This window comes from Oryza glaberrima, chromosome 11 (assembly GCF_000147395.1).
Source record: "Oryza glaberrima chromosome 11, OglaRS2, whole genome shotgun sequence".
Lineage (NCBI taxonomy): Eukaryota > Viridiplantae > Streptophyta > Magnoliopsida > Poales > Poaceae > Oryza > Oryza glaberrima.
The window spans coordinates 18,800,627-18,807,448 of NC_068336.1; the positions used below are offsets into that span (position 1 = coordinate 18,800,627).

At 44.9% G+C, this 6,822-nt stretch overlaps 1 pseudogene; it reads right to left on the reverse strand.

Annotated features, from left to right (window-relative positions):
* Nucleotides 1-1,090: 1,090 nt before the first annotated feature.
* On the reverse strand, nucleotides 1,091-2,375 carry LOC127755752 (uncharacterized; annotated as a pseudogene).
* Nucleotides 2,376-6,822: the final 4,447 nt, after the last annotated feature.

The following is a 6,822-nucleotide window of genomic DNA, read 5'->3' on the forward strand; positions in this document are numbered from 1 at the left end:
ACTTAATGGCATTTGAGCGGCTACACCCAGGCGCAGGGAATGATGTGACGGCATTCGTGTTCTTCTTGGACTATCTCATCACCACCGCCAATGATGTGGCACTATTAAGATCCAAAGAGATCATCAAGAATGATTTGGGTAGCGATAAAGCGGTGGCAGATCTGATCAATAAGACCTTGGCTAAAGGTGCAGTTCTAAAAGAAGACTCTAGTATAATCGACGTGCTAACTGACGTGAATGCCTACTACAAAAAGCCATTGAACAAGTTGAGGGCTAGCTTTATACATACCTACTTCAGCAACCCATGGGTGTTCTTCTCGCTTATCGGGGCAGTGATCCTGCTCGTCGCCACCGTCATGCAGACTGTCTACACTATTGTGCCCTTCTACAAGAATAAGTAATAATACCGGTACTGTACCATGTTAATTATACGAACGGCGTCTTGCATCGTGTGACTAGAGGTATCATTATGTGTGTACTGTGTTTGGTTTTCTGAATTTTTATGCATGCATGTAATCCTGAAAATTTGCTTCCTGAGCTCCACCTTCAGTTTCCCCTCCAAACTGTCAGTATGACTGCACGGATCACCTGTACGTGGGGAGATCGACAATGAATATTTGAATGATAGTCTCTGACGGCAATAAAATCTATCTATTTATGTCTTCTCCGTAATAGCTAAGCTAGCTAAATAGACATACGTGAAATCAGTAGAGTATTCCCTTACCTCTGCCTGGGGCGTCTGGCCATGCACGAGATTGTAAGTGATCATATGCCTTTTGACAATTACAGATATGATTAACTACCACAGAAACACTTATCACTGTCGGCTTATTAACTTGAGACACTGTAAGGATTATAATGTGCCATCAGTTGAACTCAATCAGTGTTGGTGTACAATTCTTGTACCTGAGATTATAATGCTTCCCAACATAGGTAATAGCTTACTTTGGAGCTACCAAATGCTTCTCTGTAATAACTAGATAGTTATAAAAGGCAGTCTTCATGTCTGTTATTAAGCATGTAGTGGATGTAATAATCAATATGTAGCTTCCCTCTGCTTTTGTTTTGGCCCCACCATGGAGCAAATTAATTAGCTCTTGGTGTAGAATGGGATTACAGTGTAGATATTCTGCATGACAATGGCAGCGAGCAGGATGAAAGCGGCGATGAGGGAGATGAACACCCACGGGTTCCTGAAGTAGTTGTGCACCAGGCTGGCTCGCCACCTGTTCCTCCTCTTCCTGCAGTGGGCGATCACCTGCTGCTGCACGCCGTAGAGGCTGCTGTGCGGGCTCATCACCGCTCCCCTGCTCAGGTCGTTGAACAGCGCCGCCACAGCCTCGTCGCTGCCGAACAGGTTGCTGATGACCCCTCTCGATTTCAGCAGCGCCACGTCCTTGGCCGTGTCGATGATGTTGTCCATGAAAGATGACAACCGCCATCGCGTCGTTGCCAGCGCCAGGGTGCATCCGCTCGAACGCCATCAGGTTGAGGAACATGCTCTCCGTGGAATCCATCACATGAAGCAACGGAATGGTTAGCACGCCGCCTCTGAAGGTGATCGCCCCTGCAAATCCACCACCAGCATCGGCGGCGGCCACCTTGAAACGGATTCCTGCTTCTTGGAGCTCCGCAGCACATGGAATCATGAAAACTCCGTTTGATCGTCCTTCACTGTTTTGGTGGCAGGTACCACGGATGCTTCTCTGAACAACATCCACGGGGTGGAGCCCCAGTGGGCCGTCGATCGCCGGCGCGTCGTCAGACGATGAGAAAAGAAAGGAAAGCACTGAATCATCGTTTATCCTTAGACGTTCTTCCTCCTATGGTTCGCATGACAGTACGGATCAACGCGAACCACATGGTATTAGAGCATGTATAATAAATTAAATTAGTCAACAGACTACAAAAGAATCCAGATCAAAATGAAGGAGATAGAAGTAAAGAAAGAGAATAGTCCATCAATAGCAACGAAGATACCAGTCGATGGCGGCGAGAGCAAGCCGTTGGTGAAGATGACGAGGCCCATCAACAATGGCCGAGTCCACAACCGTATAAGCAAAAAACACCAATCGTCAGCAATAATGGCAAGCCGATGGTGAAAACAAAGATTCCTATCATCGGCGGCAGCGCAGGCCAACCGTGAAGGCAATGTCACCGATCGGCGGCATACGATGTGGCCGTTGGTAAAGACGATGATGCCCAGCAGCAGCGGCATAATAGGCCAGCCTTGAAGGCGAGAACACCAATCGGTAGCGACGAAGGTGAGATGATCGGTGAAGATGTGGACGCCCAACAACGGTGGCATAGTAGGCCAACCGTGTAGGCGAGAACACCAGTCGGTAGCAGACGAGGCGGCCGGTCGGTGAAGACATAGACGCCCAATAACGGTGGCATAGTAGGCCAGCCGTGTAGACGACGACACCAGTCAGCGGCAGCGAAGGCAACCTGTCGATGAAGACGTGAACGCCCAACAACAGTGCTGTGACCAACCAACCATATAGACAATGACACTAGTCAGTAGTGGCAGATGCGGTCGACGGTAAAAGCGAGGATGCCCATCAACGGCGGCGGAGTCCACCAATCGTAAGGCAAGGTGACTTGGCACTTTGGTCTTGTACAGCGTGTTGCTAGAGCTGATCAAGCAAATCCGTAACTCGACATGCGTGCGAGACAACACAACAATCTAATTTAATTAGTAATTACAAAATATATAGAAAAAATATGTGCATGTCATAAGCGTGCATGTTTTCATGTAAATGTGATTGTCTTAGATGGGCGCTCATAGCGACGCGGTGGCGTTAGGGAGAACACACCGACACCCGTACATGCAACAAAAAAATCAGAGAAATTTAATACTCCTATATGTTAGGGAGGAAGCTAGGAACCGGCAGCATGACCAAATCCCATCGTCCAGCAGCGACCGATTGATCTCGATTGCCATCCTGTCCATGCGAACAACCATCGCTCCAGCATGCATACAAAAACAAGCAGCAAAGTTTGATCAATCTGTTAGGAAACATAAAAATAAATATTTTATATGTGATTAATGATGCATAGCAGGATAATTAGTTAATCCATGCTGCTAATTGAACCAACACGTCGGGTATGCTTCCAGTGCTTTCCTCATGTGAACTTTCTTGCAAGCCTAGCAAGCCCCCGAGTCGGACTCGCTTTGACTGGGACTCGGGTTCACACTGAGTGGACGGAGGTGTTTCATCCTGCGCGTAGCGGCGCCTGAACAGTGCCCAACTGAGCACCTTGGTCGCCTGTAATACAGAAAAAAGGAGAACAAGATCAATCTGTGATTAAAAATTGATCTAATAAACAACAATAGATTGGAAGGAAAAAAAAATCCGGCGACATCAAAGACTAGAACTATCAGATTCTGAAATTGATGTCATTGTCTAGATTGGATCTTGAAGCAATGACGATGCGCCAGTGACTCTTCAGACTGTTCCATCGCACTTACCAACAATACTCTCAACGCAACCCCTACCTGACGCGCCAACTTTCAAAGGATAGCACACGATGTTTAAAAGTGGATGGATGCGGAGACAAAAATTTAGACAGGTTTAGGCCCTCTCAATAAAAGGTAATACCTTACTACTGTTTAAGGATTTGAATCCACCGGATGTAGTATTGATCTGACGATCTGGTTGTGAATCTTATGCCCTAGAGGGCCTCCTGCCCGTCTTACATAGAGGGGGGTAGAATTATAAGATAGAAACCTTAACCAATACAGGACTTTAGGCCGTTCCGGCCGTTCCGTAATATACAGTTCCTAGAAATCATACACCAAACTATTTCTAGATCCTGGGAGAAAATGGATGGGTTTTCTAGAACCAAGACCCAACTTTACATACAATTCAAGAAAAAACTCAACATATACATACCACCAACTAGATGGAAGATGAGGTGTGCTCAAGCTGGACAACGAAGGGGAGCCTAGCAGATGGACGTGGACATGCAGGGAGCGCGTACGGCCAGGAATGCACAGCGTTGCTCGGCGGCCGTGCGGCGGACTGACGCTGGGGTGCACAGCTATCCTGCCATGTGCGAAGAAGAGAGAGGAAAAATCAGAAAGGGGAAAAGTGGCGAGGAGAATGAGGCGGCAGGGGGTGGGGAAGTGAGGGGATCGATTAAAAGGGCTAGGGTTTTGTTGGTCTCTATTTTGGGCTGACATGTGGGCCTTCGGCTGTAACTCGCGCGGGATTCACCTGTTACTTGCGCGGCAACGAAAATGAGGCGCGCCATCCGCCTGCGCCAACGGCGATCCCGCGCGCGTAACGGTAGAAACTGTGGGTCCCACGCTTACCGTGTTTCTCGATTCGTCACACGGCATTATTAGCCACTTCCCGAGTTTTTCCTTGTTCACACACAGTATGCTTTAAATGTTACCGTGTTCCATATAACACTCTCGATAACTAACTAAGGTACACGGTAGTCTCCCACTCTCTGGCAGTGAATTGAGCACATGTGAAACTGGATCCAGAGGTATGCTAGTCTGAATTGAGATGTGAGATTTATGACAGAACTAATTAAGAAGGGGTTTGACTTTGTTTGGTTGCAAGTATTTGCTAATAGTAAAGTCGTGAGTACCATAAAGGATGAGAAGATTGCAAACTATGACCTGTAAGATGATGGTATGTTTATTCAAGTTACAAGGTAGTCACGACTTTACTATTAGCTTGTAGGTGAAGACATTGGAAGATAGGCTTGTTGGGCTGTGTTTAGATCCAAAGTTTGGATCCAAACTTCAGTCCTTTTCCATCACATCAACCTGTCATACACACACAACTTTTCAGTCACATCATCTTTAATTTTAACCAAAATCCAAACTTTGGATGCAACTAAACACAGCCTTGGTGTTTCTATCCATAAGAATGGCGGGCCTAGAGTAGGCTCGTCAAGTGGCTTGGCAAGTGGAAAAAGGAAACATTTTAAGTCCATATTTGACGATTTGTGCACCAAGAATATTTAGATTATTGCGGCATATTTATTAAGGTGGAGTTTAGTATCGTTTGTGTTGAATACCTCTATAAAGTTGGTTACAAATGTACTCCTAAGACATGGAGATGTACATTTAAGATAAAAGTCAAACTTTTATCGTGAGCTTTGTATTCAATACAGAGACCTCTATAAAATTGGATTACCCATATTTTCCATGGATTGTGTTTAATCTATATCGTACATAATAAAAAATATGCGGAGCTTCGTTTTTTTTTCCGTCCGTTCGTATCCGGCTCCACTGCACACGTTCTCCCTCCCCCCGCGGCCTCTCTTCTCCCTGGCACTCCTCCCCATCGCCCCCTTTTCCTAGGACCCAGCGCCCCTCTTCTCCCCTACGCTCCTTCTTCTACCCTACGCTCCCTCCCTCCTCCTGTCGGCCCTCTATTCTGGTTTTCTTTGTCACCAACTGTTACCATCTATGGACGAGTAACATCGTGGCACACGTCCGGCCACCGTCCTCTCCGTCGTTTAGTTGCCGGAGCACTAACGCTTATCTTTCCACTTCTGCCATTTCTCATTTCGGCTAAGGAAGACAATAAACAGTGTTAGTCTTTTGTTTCTCCTATGTGTTTAAGGAAAACATAACCCATTGTCTGGGAACGCGTTTTTACGTATTCCTCTAGTCGTATTCACCACCAGAGCTCGCCGTTATTGTTTCTCTCTCTAAACTCTAACCCTAAACCCTATCGAGACTGCATCGGCTGTGTTCCTGCTGTTTGGTTTTTTCGTAGCCAACCTTCACCATCTATAGATGAGTCACATCATGGGACACGCCCTACCACCTTCCTTACAGCCATTTGGTCGCGGGAGCACCGACGCCTATCTTTTCTCTTTTGTTAATTTCTCACCTTCGGCTCGGGAAGACGATAAACAGTGCATGCTCGGCACTATTCTTTTTTGTTTGGCCGAACCATACTTTTGCAACATTCATATAATATTGATACCACAGAATATGAGTAAAACATGAAAATTCTAATTTATGTCAATAAAACAGGTATCCGTTCAAAACTAATGGATCAAAATTTCATTCATGGACTAAAATAAGTTTATTTTAAATTTCTAGCTAATTTTTGCTGTTTTTCTATTTACAATATTAGTTTTAGCACTATTTGATCCATTAAATTTTTTGAAGCTTATAATTTTCCTCTGTATTGATTTATTTATAGCTAAATTAAAAAATGAGGATTTAGTTATATGATTTTTATTATATTGAATTATCGTTCTGGCTAAAGTTGTTTATAGTTTCATGTTGTTATTTCTATTATTTATAATTTCCTTCATCATTTATGTCCTATGTCATATCTCCAATTATAATATATTGTTTAGGAATTTAATTTATGTGTATTATTAGAATACATTGAAATGCACAGGCTATGCTAGTGAATATAAAATCGCGTGATTGCGTCGTTTTCCTGAACCAAGTCGGTCCCTTAATTTACTCGCGTACGCGCAGTGTTACGAGATCAAGTGGCCATCGTACTCACGTACGCCCGTACACGTAGTCACATACAGAGGTAGTACTCGCGTACGCGCAGTGTTACGAGATCAAGTGACCGTCGTACGTACCCACGAAGTTACTCGCGTACGCGCAGTGTTACGAGATTAAGTGGCCGTCGTACTCACATACGAGATCACGTACGCGCAGTGTTTCCAATATAACACTCGAGGTAAGTTTTTTTCCTTTTCTAAAAAAAAAAAAGAACGCGTAGCATAATTACTACTAGAAAAAACATATTTTTGCAAGCGACCATAACCTCCGCATGCATCCAAGCACCTGCGAAAATCAATGGATTTTGCAGACGGCTAAAT